This window comes from Ambystoma mexicanum, chromosome 4q (genome assembly GCF_040938575.1).
Source record: "Ambystoma mexicanum isolate Mex_15411 chromosome 4q, UKY_AmexF1_1, whole genome shotgun sequence".
Classification (NCBI taxonomy): Eukaryota; Metazoa; Chordata; class Amphibia; order Caudata; family Ambystomatidae; genus Ambystoma; species Ambystoma mexicanum.
Window position 1 is genome coordinate 1,315,497,957 of NC_090928.1, and position 14,423 is coordinate 1,315,512,379.

General features: G+C 46.7%; 1 protein-coding gene across 1 annotated transcript in view; it reads right to left on the bottom strand.

Annotated features, from left to right (window-relative positions):
* LOC138467406 (zinc finger protein 850-like) overlaps positions 1-14,423 on the bottom strand; it is a 451,188-nt gene that overhangs the window by 30,501 nt on the left and 406,264 nt on the right. The gene's annotated exons all lie outside the window — the stretch shown is intronic.

Genomic DNA, 14,423 nt, shown 5'->3' on the forward strand with positions numbered 1-14,423 from the left:
TCGTCCGAAAAGTCATTCTCTAGGTTGCAGCCGGGGCAAACCTTGAAGAGAGGAGCCGAGTCCTTCTTCTCATCCGCCATGTCCACATGGTGTAGGCCTTGAAGCTTCTGGAATCCTCCAAGAAGAAACTTGACGAAAATCGCCCTTTAGGGGCGCTGAAGAATCCGAAAACGGGTCCCCATTAATCGGAAAGTGGATCGATGGAGCTTGAGGCTCGATTGACTGAAAAATAGATCAAAACTGTTAGAAAAATCGCAAAACGCAGTAAATGCTCGAGAGCTATAGCACAAGGACTCTCAACAGTTGAACATGCGGTAAAAATCTGAAGATGGCTGCCAAAGGAGGGGCTTAGGTAGAGGGCAGTCGTTGGCTGGGGGCAGTATGACCCACAGACCAGTGATTGGTCGTTAGGAGAAAGACAGTTCAGAAGTGAAACTGAAACTGAATTTTTCTTTACCGAGGATTCTCAGCGTGACGACGGGGAATATTCATGAGCATGTGAATCCATGCCAGACCCCATGCTGGAGAAGGATGGATTCTGCTGCAGTTGTTTTAGAGACGCAGTGTATGTTCAAGTAACCAACTAGGATTGTATGTGTTATGGATGTATCAATTGTAATGAAGTCTAATGTATCTTCCAGGTCTTGGAGGAATGTGTCGATTTTTATGCCAGTGGGTTTCCAATAGACATTTATCAGCGCTATCGTTTTAGATGGAAACTTTATCTTTGCCAGTTGGATATACATGTTGGGCTTGGCGCAATGTTCTCATTGTAGGCCGCAGGCTACTTTAGTCGTTATTAATAACCCAGCCACGGGTCTTCCTTTAGCAAAGGTTTTAGGGGTTAACAACAGGAAATCATAGCCATCCTAGATGGGTGGTCCAGATGATGATGGAGGAAGCCGAGGTCAAACAATGGAGCTCTAGACGGCCATATAGTATTGAGGACAACACCAGATAGCATCCAGAGTCTTGCTATGGATAAGTCTGCGTCCTTCAGAAATTCTACTTGATGTATGTCAGACGATGACAAGTCTTCTAGACTTGGGACGTCACTGAATATATTCAGCATGCTAGTTCTGTTAAGATCATAGGCCGAGTAGGGGCTAGCTCTGCGTTGGATTATCAGGTTAGTCGCATACTTTTTGGTGATGGCAGACATTGCTATTTCAATCTGTTTCTTTTGCAAAGGTAAGGAATGTATAAAATTGTCTCGAGCTGGAGCGTGTTTGGGATGAGCCAGCTTTCACAGTTTTCGTTTTCTTGGTGCTCTGCGAGGGGTTTGCAGATGTTCTCCTTGGTTTGGTAAATATGATGAAGGCTGGCTCATCTGAGATCTCTATCAAGGATGATCGTTGCATTGCTGGAGTCTCTAGGGGTGTGTGGACTGCCACAGAATGTATCAGTACGCCTGTAGTGTTATCTTTCTCGCGTGCGGATCACAGTGCAATAACTTATTTGAGCCTGGGTCAGGCACAATGTCCTTCAAGACTGGATGGTTTTCAGCTTGAGGACCAGAATAGGTTTGCGTTGTAGAAGCTGTAAAATCAGGGATGTCTGCAAGATAATTTTATTATCCATACTCTTAAATAGCTTTGTTAATGATAAAAGGGCAGTATTCATGGCAGTCCAAGTCAAATCTACAAATGGGGCTATGGTAGTCCGGGGGGGGAGTAGATAGTTGTGGCCACTGAGAGGTAATTTGCTTTCTCGGGGTGGGATTTGGAGAGGAAATCGAGAGTGCGGACGAATTATGAGAAGAGTGTGCAAACATGATCGGTGACTGGGAGAGGTTACTAGTGATGGGAGGGGGTGGGCCGTCTAATAGTTATGATGTCAGTGGGGGAGTCCGAGATTTCGTGTGACACAGGCAATGTATTGGTTGCATCATAGTGGAGCCCAGAACCCGATTGTGGAATGATACTGGATTAATTATTTCTGACACTTGCAGCATTCATAGCCTGATTAGGATCATGATGTTCTCTGTGAATTTGGGCTGCAGTGAAAGTTTTGGTATGTCCGTCAGCCTTGCTGATCTCGCAGTCAGACTCAATTGGATGCAAGATTATGAGGGGAGGATCAGCGGCTATGCGATGAACCATATCAGGCGACAAGATCAAGAAACCAGTCGCCATTAAGGAGTCAGGCGGGGTGGAGAGATCAACTACGAACAGATCCGTGGTCAGTGATTTGGCGGTGGAAATAGCTGAAAGGGCTGTTATGAGACAGCTTTTAATCAGGGCGGGTCGTACTGGATAGTAGATCCAGGGGAGCAGAAACATTGAATATCAGAGGTTTCAGATTGCGTGCCAGCGTGAGCTGTATCAGTGTTACTCATAGCAATGCTTAGGGCCTCATTACGACCCTGGCGCTCCCGTAATGAACGGTGCCGGTACGGGACCGGCACCAATCATTACAGGATGCCCTATTACGAGGTCCCCTTGCGGGACCCACTATGGAAGTCTGGTTATAGAGGGGGCCAGCATGCTAACAACGCCCTTATTAATGATTTTTTACCATGCCCAAGAAAAGGGCAATTACTGGGTCCGCCAAGGTCGGCATAACCCGGTTATTGCCCTTTTCTTGGACATGGTAAAAAATCATTAATAAGGGCACGATACCGCCAGGGTCGTAATGAGGCCCTTAGTTTGTGGGACACCCTTATCAGAGTCTGTTTCAGTTTGATTATGTTAGGGAGAATTCTCATTCTATGGCTAATTGCCCTTACCTATAGAGTCCCCCAGCAGCTTTGCTGGATTTGAAGGGTTTGTTTCTTTTTACCTGCTAAGAGTGAGACTCTTTTTCCCACTCTTAGGCATCTTTGCTATGTGTGTTCTAGGCTATTTTTGTGTTTAATGCCTATGGGATCTTTCTCTCAACCCCATAGGAACCATCTTTATTCACATGTGTTACACAGCACCCTCCGTGCAGTGACACAGGGGTGTCGTAGCGACCCCCAAACATAGACTCCATAGCCTGGGACTGACTACTGTCTCCCAGGGCATGTAAAGTCCCCATTGACTTTACTGGTCAAATCCTATGAACTAAACCAGTACAAACCATCTTACTTTGGAGGTACTGGAAGGGGTTAATAGTTTTTCCCCTATGTTCATTTTCGAGAGAGTACCGTACAGTCCCCCTCTCAAATGTTTCTGGCTGGTGGCAGTGGTTACTACCATAAATATTCGACTGCAAATATTTCCCTATGGGATTTTCCCATTGTTCGAGGCTACCACTTCTTCTGACAGCTTCTAACATACTGCCGGTGCATTTTAATCTTAACTTGACTCTGGTAGGTTTTATTTGCCAGAACTTTAATATAACTTCTTTCTCGTGCCTTTCTCCAAACTCCTAACCCAGGTCGGGGATCCTTTGTTCGTCCTTTTGGCAGGCCTCTGCCGAGAAGCCCTCCTTTTGGCGCCACTGAGTCTCGGGTGGGTCCATTGTGTGGGAGGGGGAGTAGGAACCGTGGACAGGGTTGCCTCAGCAACGCAGGTCGCACTCTATCCTGATAGGCTGAAGGGTCTCCCGACAAGATGACCACTCCACTGTGTGAGTGACAGCTAGGCTGTATGAATGGGGATCTTTTTGCATAAAAGCAGGGTCCTGAGGACTGGAAGAGCAAGACGTTGCCACTGGAACTAAGAAGCCGAAGAGGAGAGAAGTCAAAGACATCTGCAACGACTGAACCACCAGTGAAGCCCTGCTGCAGCGTCTCACCACTTTTCTCCACACGACGAGAGAAGATCTTCACCTGCAAGAGCCTTCTTCCCTTGAGCTGGTGGGGCCAACCAGTTTGCCAATTGCCTTCCCGGACCTGCCTTGGTCGATTCTCCCGTACCATGTACTTGAAGGCCGGATAGCCAGGCACCAATCCACCCTGACCACGATTTAAAGGAACATACCTTTTATTCATCGGGCAACACTGCGGCTGGTTTCATCCCTGGGTAGTGCAGTAACTCAAACCTTCCTCCACGACGAGAGCCTCTCTTCCTCTGCTGGATCACCCGAACTGCGGGAACTACCAAGAACAACCGCCACTGCAGAAGCCACTTTTTCATTTAAAGGTACATTGTTCTGCCAGGACGCCCTTTTTTCGCGCTAGCACTAAAGGTGTTTTAAATCCTTTACCTACCTGTTGGGTTGGCCGCCCCTCTCTCTTAACATTGTCTTTCAACTTCTGCATCCACCTTTTCAAAATCGTTAACCAAAGACTTGACTGCAGCTACGAGAACATTTTTCTCCTGGGCCTTTGCCCTGTACCACTGACTCTGCCACAGGCCTACTGACTCTGGCTATATTTGTTAGAACTGCCTTCTTTAGATTGATTCTCATCTAGAACTGTGTTGATGCACCTACTTCTTATAACCACCTTTTCCTTCCCCTTTCTAAACCTTGTGAAATGCCATTTTGCTCAGTTTTCATTTAAGTATTGTCTATACTGATGCACTGCCTTGCTTAAACTGGTTCACAAACTTATGGGAACTGTTGCTAGGGTGTGTAAGACACTATTTCTATATAACTTGTGCTTTCCCTCCCTTGTGAGGAATTGTTAGAGGATCCCTTGTGTGTAGTTGTCATTGTGCCATTTTGCTCAGTTTTCACTCTGGTTCACTTGGTCTACAATTTAATTTGGGAGTGTGTATATTTTCCCTTTGACTTAATTTAACTTGCTTGATGACTGTGATACATGTGTTTTATTAGAAGTGTATAAAATAAATAAATAACTACTTTTTACTACAAAGCTTTGGTCAGTGTTTCCTTGCTCCATAGTACTGTAGGCCTATTGTGTAAATCCTGAATACTGCTCATCTCCCTCTTGAGATAAGTCTGACTGCTCAGCCACAGCTACCAATTAAATCTTTGTGGTACAGACTGATACCAAAGGGGATTTATTGCTCTCACCTGTAGTCCTAATCTGGTGTAGTGGTCCCTAATAGAACTGCACAGGATTCTGCCTAACACTGGTGTACAGCGGTGAGGATAAAAGTATTGGATTTACATTTTAGAGTTCTGCTAGTACTTTGGTTCAAGTAACCACAAGGCTAACTATCACAACAAGTTTATTTTAAACAGAAGTCAAAAATATGGAAGGTTACAGCCAGGAGACCCTCCTTACTAATACTGCTGATTATTTAAGGGATCTGTGTAGACAGAAAGGTCTTCCTGTCAAAGGCAAGAAATTAGAAATGATTGATAGACTGTTAGAGAATCAAAGTCTGAATAGTGGTGCTGTAGTGCCCACTACCCCCAGCAAATGTAGCAATCCTTGAGGAGAATAATGTTGAAGATTTTATTGTTGAAACAGATGAGGAAGAGGAGGAGAATAGAGTCACCCCCTCTGGCCTCTACCTGCTCAAAGGCCTCAACCTATGGCTACTGGACCCTTACTAGGTCCCACATTAAGTCCTGAATTTATCTCCCTAGAAAAATGAGATCTGAACTAGAATTCAAAAGAATTAGTGCCCAAACTGAACAGAGACATCAAGAACTAAGGCTCAAAGAGATGGAGCTCAACCATGAGCTTGAGATGAAGAAATTGTCTTTGGAAAATGCTTCTCTCCCCGAATCCTCTAGATCTTCCAATCCAAAAAGACCCCGGGTGCCTAAAGAGATTGTGGGTATGTATGAACCTAAGTTGGATGTATTAGATTGGCTTGCTATGTTTGAATACAATCATGGGATCCAGGATATCACAGGGAATCAGTTGATCCCCTGGTTATTCTCTAGGCTCCCTCCTGTTGCATCTGATGTGGTAATGGAGTTGGGGGAGGTGGATAGGATGGATTATGAATGTGTAAAGCTAGCTTTGATAGATAGATTTGGGAAGACTCCTTCCCAGTACCTTAAGAGGTTTAGGACCCTCAAAAAGCATGAAAGTACCCCCTGGACTACTTGGGTGAATGAATGTTTGAAGAATTTAGAGGGATGGATTAAGGGTTATAGAGTTAACACTTATGAAGGAATGAAAAATCTTGTAATGATTGAGTCTATCTATGATGCCTGCTCTCCTGAGCTCAACCAGAACTTGGCTGATTCAAAAGAACTGGATTCTAAGAAGCTAGCTAAGGCTGCTGACTTATGGGTTGCCAACAGGGCTACTCACAAGGATTCAGGGGTAACTCTGAAAAAGGATGAGGGAAAGCAGCCCAAGAAAGACAACAAAGAGAATTCAAATAATTCCAATTCCAAAGAGGCCCCCAAAAACAATTCTAAGGGTATGCCACAAGGGAAACCTAATCAGGCTAGTGCACCTTCTGGTCCCAGACCAGAACGAGGTCAGAACAAGCCACCATTCATAAAGACATTTGGGAAATGTTATGTTTGTGGCTCTAATGATCATGTGAAAGGGGATCCCAGATGTAAGGGTAAACCTTCAGGAGTCCACACTGTCTCTTTAGCCTTCGCTCCAGAGTAGGAAGTACATATGGTCAGTGGAAACTTTCAACTACTAGCTGAAGACCCCATTGGAGTCTCAGCTAGTGTACCTTTAGTATCCCTAGGGTTGTGGGAACAACAGAATTTAGCTGTGTATAATTCTATCCCTCCTAATACTAAAGAGTATTATAAGGACAGTGTCCAGGTGAATGGTCAGGAGACTCCTGCCATTAGGGACACTGGGGCCAGCATAACTGTGGTGGATAAATCGTTTTTGCAGGCTGAGGATGTTGCTAAGGCACCCAAACGCCTCACCAAGTTAGCTGGAGGGCCTGTGCAGATGCTTCCCCAATTACCAGCTCTCATCCAGTGCAATGAAATGATGGTCATGGTACCTGTGAGTGTACAATCTGAACTACCAGGAAGGGGCTGTTGGGCAATGGTCTGAAAGACCTGGGAGTAGTGTCAAGTACCCCCAGACCTCCTAGTAAGAGATTACAGGAGTTTACCAGACCTGCAACAGAGAGGACCTTAAGGGGCTCTCCTGAGGAGATGATAGAAAAATAAATCACTCCTACTCCACTGGAGCTACTAACTGCTATTTCCAAGCAACCAGAAGCAAAGGGGAAACCCAAGACTTCAAAGAAGAAACCAGCAGAAGGCACTCCAGTGCTGCCAACCAGGAAATCTCCTAGGTTGTCAAAAATCACACCTGTGATTCCTCCTCCAGCTGAGAGTGAGGTACAACCCTGTGTGGTTGAACTAGAGCCTGAAGACTCCGATCTAGTAGGAGGCCAGGAACTCATTGGAGATCCTGACCCCGTGGACCATCCTGAGCTGCAGTCTTTACTGGCAGAAGGTGGACCCCAAAGGGCAGACTTCAGTAAGGGACAAAGAGAATGTCCAACTCTGGAAGGTCTTCGCCACCAGGCAGCTTCTCAGCTTGAAGGGCAAGAGCCTGGGAAGTATAGGTTACACTGGGAAGATGGCCTCTTCTATAGTGAACCAACAGAGTCAATCCCTGGAGACTACAAGACACCTGTAGTGCCCCAAGAGAATAGACTCCAATTCTTGCAACTAGCCCATGAGATACCTTTGGCTGGTCACTTGAGTTTCAAGAAGACCAATGAAAGGCTTTCTCTCTACTTTTATTGGCCTAAAATGGGGGCGGAGGTAGACAATTGCCAAACCTCTGGTAAAAGTGGCTCCAAGAACGTGGCACCTTTAGTGCCTCTCCCTGTAGTGGGAGTACCATTTGAGAGGGTAGGAATTGACATTGTTCGTCCCCTTGGTTCTCCAACCTAATCAGGCAAGAGGTTTATCCTTGTTGTAGTAGACCATGCTACTAGATACCCTTAAGCAATTCCTATGAGAACTGTTACAGCTCGGGCTGGAGCTAAGGCCCTCCTTGGTATTTTTACCAGGGTTGGGTTTCCTAAGGAGGTAATATCCGACAAGGGGTCAAATTTTACATCCCACTACATGAAGAAACAAATAGTGGTGCCAGGATATCGAGAGCAACTGATAGAAAAAAGGCAGAAGGAAATAAATCAAATCATAATTTTATTTTATTTAGATTTTAATATAAAAATCATCATTAAACATCTTTAATTAATTCATTTTTATAAAACACATCCTAAATATCATGCATTCATCATTCATTCAACTAATTGAGATCCTAAAAGATTTAGGGCCTCATTACACGGTAGGCGGTGGACCAAGGTGCTAATAGCACCTTGGTCCATGCCGGTAAAATACTGGCACCGCCTTGGTGGAACGGGGAATTACCGCCCTATTCCAAGGTTGGTGGCGTGGTAATTCCCCCTTCCCCCATTGCCCTTCCCCATTCCCATTTTTGCCCTATAGGACATAATGGGAATGGGGAAGGTGCTAACTACGGTACCGCAAATTTGCAGTGCCGTAATTAGCACCAAGGTCCCTTAGCGGGTTGGTTTTTAACACCTGCAAAAAGCAGGCGTTACATTCTCCAACCTGCTAAGGGACCTCGTAGTAAGGCGGTAAGGGTTAACGGTCACCGGTACCATTACCAGTGACCGTTAACCCTTACCGCCTACCGTGTAATGAGGCCCTTAGTCAGCTAATTAAGGTCCTAAAATATTTAATTTAAATTATTTTAAGAAATTTAAGAAAGTACAAATTCAATTCCATTATTTTGCTAATAGTTGTTCACTCCAGACAAAATATCTGAAGGCCATGTGGAAAGACTGCAGAGTTACCTACAAGTTCTCAACAGCATACCACCTCAGACAAATGGGTCGGAAGAAAGGTTTAACAAAACCATGAAGAGCATGATAGGAGCTTTGGAGGACCCCCTTAAGAAAAAGTGGGATCTTCTACTGCCATGCCTTCTCTTTGCATATAGAGAAGTCCCTCAGGAGGGAGTGGGTTACGGTCCCTTTGAACTTCTCTATGGCCATCCGGTCAGAGGTCCATTGGCCCTGATCAAGGAGGAGTTGGAGAGTGCTCCTTCCCCCACGCCAGTCAGAGTCACTGACTATGTGATAGGACTCCGGAAGAAAATGTCACACGATGTCACATTTGTGACTCCTCCACCAGCTGAGGCTGAGTGTGAGGTTCAACCCTGTATGGTTCAACTAGATACTGAGAATCAGATTTAGAAGAAGATCTTACACTGGTGGGAGATCTTGACCATGTTGACCATCCTGAGCTGCAGGGCCTCATTACACAGACGGCGGTAAGGGTTAACGGTCACCGTTAATGGCAACGGTGACCGTTAACCCTTACCGCCGTACTACGAGGTCCCTTTGCGGGTTGGAGGATTTAACGCCTGCTTCTTGCAGGCGTTAATATCCAACCCGCTAAGGGACCTCGGAGCTAATTACGGCACCGCAAAATTGCGGTGCCGTAATTAGCGCCTTCCCCATTTCCATAGAGCCCTATGGGAATGGGAATGGGGAAGGGCAATGGCGGAAAGGGGATTTACCGCCCCTCCAACCTTGGAATGGGGCGGTAAATCCCCTTTCCGCCAAGGCGGTGCCGGTATTTTACCGGCATGGACCAAGGTGCTAATAGCACCTTGGTCCACCGCCTACCGTGTAATGAGGCCCGCAGTCTTTACTGGCAGAAGGTGGACCCAACAGGGAAGACTTCAGCAAAGGACAAAGAGAATGTCCTACCCTGGAAGGTCTTACTGAGCCTGTGAAGTATAGGTTACACTGGGAGGATGGCCTCTTCTGCAGTGAACCAACTGAGTCAACCCCTGGAGACTGACTTGTAGTACCTCTAGTGGACCGACTCCAGTTTCTGCAGTTAGCCCATGAGGTACCTTTGGCTGGTCACTTAAGTTTTAAGAAGACCAAAGAAAGGCTCGATCTTCACTTCTACTGGCCTAAGATGGGTACAGAAGTGGACACATTCTGCAGAAGCTGCCACACTTGCCAAACCTCTGGTAAGAGTGGAGCCAACAATGTGGCACTCTTAGTGCCTCTCCCAGTGGTGGGAGTTCCTTTTGAGAGGGTTGGGATTGAGGTTGTTGGTCCTCTTGACCCTCCCACGTCTTCAGGCAACAGGTTCATCCTGGTTGTAGTGGACCATGCCACTAGATTTCCTGAAGCCATACCTATGAGGACTGTTACGGCTCCGGCTGTGGTTAAGGCCCTGCTTGGTATTTTTTACCAGGGTAGGTTTTCCTAAGGAGGTGATATCTGACAGCGGATCACATTTTATGTCCCACTACATGTAAACCATGTGGAAAACCTGTGGAGTCACCTACAAGTTCTCAACTGCCTACCACCCCCAAACCAATGGGTTGGTAGAGAGGTTTAACAGAATTATGAAGAGCATGATAACCCCTTAGAAGAAAGTGGGACCTTCTACTGACATGCCTTCACTTTGCATACAGAGAAGTCCCTCAGGAGGGAGTAGGATTCAGTCAGTTCGAACTTCTCTATGGCCATCCAGTCAGAGGTCCATTGGCCCTGATTAAGGAGGGGTTGGAGAGTACTCCTTCCCCCAGGCCAGTCAGAGTCACTGGGCCTCATTACACGGAAGGCGGTAATGGTTAAAGGCCACCGTTAATGGTAACGGTGACCGTTAACCATTACCGCCTTACTACGAGGTCCCTTAGCGGGTTGGTGCTTTAACGCCTGCTTTTTGCAGGCGTTAAAAACCAACCCGCTAAGGGACCTCAGAGCTAATTACGGCACCGCAAAATTGCGGTGCCGTAATTAGCGCCTTCCCCATTCCCATAGAGCCCTATGGGGCAGAAATGGGAATGGGGAAGGGCAATGGCGGAAGGGGGATTTACCGCCCCTCCAACCTTGGAATGGGGCGGTAAATCCCCTTTCCGCCAAGGCGGTGCCGGTATTTTACCGGCATGAGCCATGGCGCTAATAGCGCCATGGCTCACCGCCTTCCGTGTAATGAGGCCCACTGACTATGTGATAGGACTCCGGAGGAGAATGCCACACATGATGGCTGAGGCAAGTGATAACTTGAAAGCAGGTCAGGGTCTGGTCAAGCATTGGCATGACCAGAAGACCAACATGGTTGAGTTCGCTCAAGACCAGCTAGTTCTTGTTATGGTCCCAACAAGGCAGAGGGCCTTGCAGGACAAATGGATGGGACCCTTCAAGGTTGTGGGAAAACTTGGAGAGGTAAACTATCTGTTAGAATTGGGCAATCCTAAGGAGGCTCCTAGAGTCTTTCACATCAACCGTCTAAAAGCTTATGTCTCGAGATCAGAACTGGGAACTCTGCTTCAAGCTTCAGCTCAAGAGGAGGAGGAGAGTGAACCTCTGCCTGACCTCCTCAGAGGCAAACCTTTAGATGAGAAAATAGAAGGAGTTAATCTCTCTTCTAATCTGACACCTGAGCAACAGGAGGAGTGCAAAGTTTTGTTAAATCAATTTGCCTCCCTGTTCTCTCTAGCACCAGGCTTGACCCCTTGGGGCCAGCATGATATCCAAACTGGTGACTGTTTACCTGTCAAAAGCAGGGGGTACAGGATGTCAGAAAATGTAAGAACCCACATCAAAGGAGAGGTCAACAAGATGCTTGATCTCGGAGTAATAGAGCCCTCTACTAGTCCATGGTCTAGCTCAGTTGTGTTAGTACCAAAGGCAGGATCCAAGGAGTTGAGATTCTGTGTGGACTATAGAGCTCTAAATGCAGACACGAAGACTGATGTCCATCCTTTACCAAGGACAGATGAGCTGGTGGATAGACTTGGTTCAGCCAAGTTCCTCAGCACATTTGATCTCACGTCAGGCTATTTTTGCAGGCTCTGTAACAGGCCCAGCTGACCATAAAGGCAAGCAAATGTCAAATTGGTCAGAGTAAAGAGGTCTACTTTGGGCATGAGGTAGGAGGTGGTGAAATAAGGTCTTTACTCATAAAGAGTGAAGCTGTGCAAAATTGGACAACCCCTTCTACTCAAACCCAGGTGAGAGCCTTCCTAGGCCTCACTGGGTACTACAGGAATTTAATTGAGAGCTATGGGTACATAGCTTCTCCACTGAATGTAATCTCTTCTCCTAAGTTCCCTAAAAAGATCAAATGGAATGAGGAGTGCAATCAGGCCTTTGAAGGTCTGAAGAAAGCCCTTTGTCAAGCTCCATTTATCAGAGCTCCTGACTACCACCAACCCTTCATTGTACAAACAGATGCTTCCAATATAGGTATAGGTGCAGTACTCAGTCAACTGGATGAGAAAGGTTGGGAGCACCCCATTTGCTTCATCAGTAGGAAACTGAAGGAACCTGAGATAAGGTGGGCAACAATCAAAAGAGAATGCTTTGCTATTGTGTGGGCTCTGAAGAAGTTTAGACCATACTTGTATGGATCTACTTAACCATTCAAACAGACCACCAACCCTTGAGATGGTTGATGCAAATGAAAGTGGAAAACCCAAAACTGCTAAAATGGGCAATCTGCCTCCAAGGGTTTGATTTTACCATTGAGCACAGGTCAGGATGTCACCACCAAAATGCTGATGGTCTCTCTAGGATGTTTATAACTGACTAGAGGTAAGAGACTCATCCAGGAGCGATTAGATCCTCCTGTCCCTTAGTCTGGGGCGGGGGGGCGAGTGTTAGGGAGAATTCTCATTCTATCGCTAATTTCCCTTACCTATAGAGTCCCCCAGCAGCTTTGCTGGATTTTAAGGGTTTGTTTCTTTTTACCTGCTAAGAGTGAGACTCTTTTTCCCACTCTTAGGCATTATTGCTATGTGTGTTCTAGGCTAATTTTGTGTTTAATGCCTATGGGATCTCTCTCAACCCCATAGGAACCATCTTTATTCACATGTGTTACACAGCACCCTCAGTGCAGTGACACAGGGGTGTCATAGTGACCCCCAAACATAGACTCCATACCTTGGGACGGACTACTGTCTCCCAGGGCATGTAAAGTCCCCATTGACTTTACTAGTCAATCCTTATGAACAAAACCAGTACAACCCATCTTACTATGGAGGTACTGGAAGGGATTAATAGTTTTTCCCCTATGTTCATTTTCGAGAAGGTACCGTACAGTCCATCTCTGAAAAGTTTCTGGCTGGTGGCAGTGGTTACTACCATAAATATTCGACTGCAAATATTTCCCTATGGGATTTTCCCATTGTTCGAGGCTACCACTTTTTCGGACAGCCTCTAACACACTGCCAGTGCATTTTAATATTAACTTGACTCCGGTAGGTTTTATTTGCCAGAACTTTAATATAAGATCTTTCTCATGTCTTTCTCTAAACTCCTAATGCAGGTCGGGTTTGTTCCTTTGGTGGGCTTCTACCGAGAAGCCCTCCCTTTGGCGCCACTGAGTCTGGGGTGGGTCCATTGTGTGGGAGGGGGAGTAGGATCCCTGGACAGGGTTGCCTCAGCTCCCCATGTCGCACTCTATCCTGGTAGGCTGGAGGGTCTCCCGCCAAGATGACCACTCCACTGTGTGAGTGACAGCTAGGCTGTATGAATGGGGATCTATTTGCATAAAAGCAGGGTCCTGAGGACTGGAAGAGCAAGACGTCGTCACTGGAACTAAGAAGCCGAAGAGGAGAGAAGCCATAGACATCTGCAACGACTGAACCACCGGTGAAGCCCTGCTGCAGCGTCTCACCACTTTTCTCCACACGACGAGAGAAGATCTTCACCTGCAAGAGCCTTCTTCCCTTGAGCTGGTGGGGCCAACCAGTTTGCCAATCGCCTTCCCGGACCTGCCTTGGTTGAATCTCCCGTACCCGGTACTCGGAGGCCGGATAGCCAGGCACCAGTCCACCCGGACCGCAATTTAAAGGAGCGTACCTTTTATTTGTCGGGCAGCACCGTGGCTGGTTTCATCCCTGGGTAGTGCAGTAACTCGAACCTTCCTCCACGACGAGAGCCTCTCTTCCTCTGCTGGATCACCCGAACTGCAGGAACTACCAGGAACAACCGCCACCGCAGGAGCCAGTTTTTCATTTAAAGGTACATTGTTCCGCCAGGCCGCCCTTTCTTCGCGGTAGCACTAAAGGTGTTTTAAATCCTTTACCTACCTGTTGGGTTGGCCGCCCCTCTCTCTTAACACTGTCTTTTCAACTTCTGAATCCACCTGTTCAATATTGTTAACCAAAGACTTGACTGCAGCTACGAGAACATTTTGCTCCTGGGCCCTTGCCCTGTACCACTGACTCTGGCACAGGCCTACTGACTCTGGCTAAATTTGTTACAACTGCCTTCTCTAGATTGCTTCTGAAATAGAACTGTGTTGGTGCGCCTATTTCTTATAACCACTCTTTCCTTCCCACTTCTAACCCTTGTGAAATGCCATTTTGCTCAGTTTTCATTTAAGTATTGCTTATACTGATGCACTGTCTCGCTTAAACTGGTTCACAAATTTATGGGAAGTGTTGCTAGGGTGTGTAAGATACTAGGGCCCTCATTACGACCCTGGCGTTAGCCAATGGCGCTATTAGCGCCATGGTTAACGCCGGTAATTTACCAGATCCGCCATGGTGACATGGGGAATTACCGCCCCATTCCAAGGTTGGCGGGGCGGTAATTCCATATTTACCATTGGCTCTTCCCCATTCC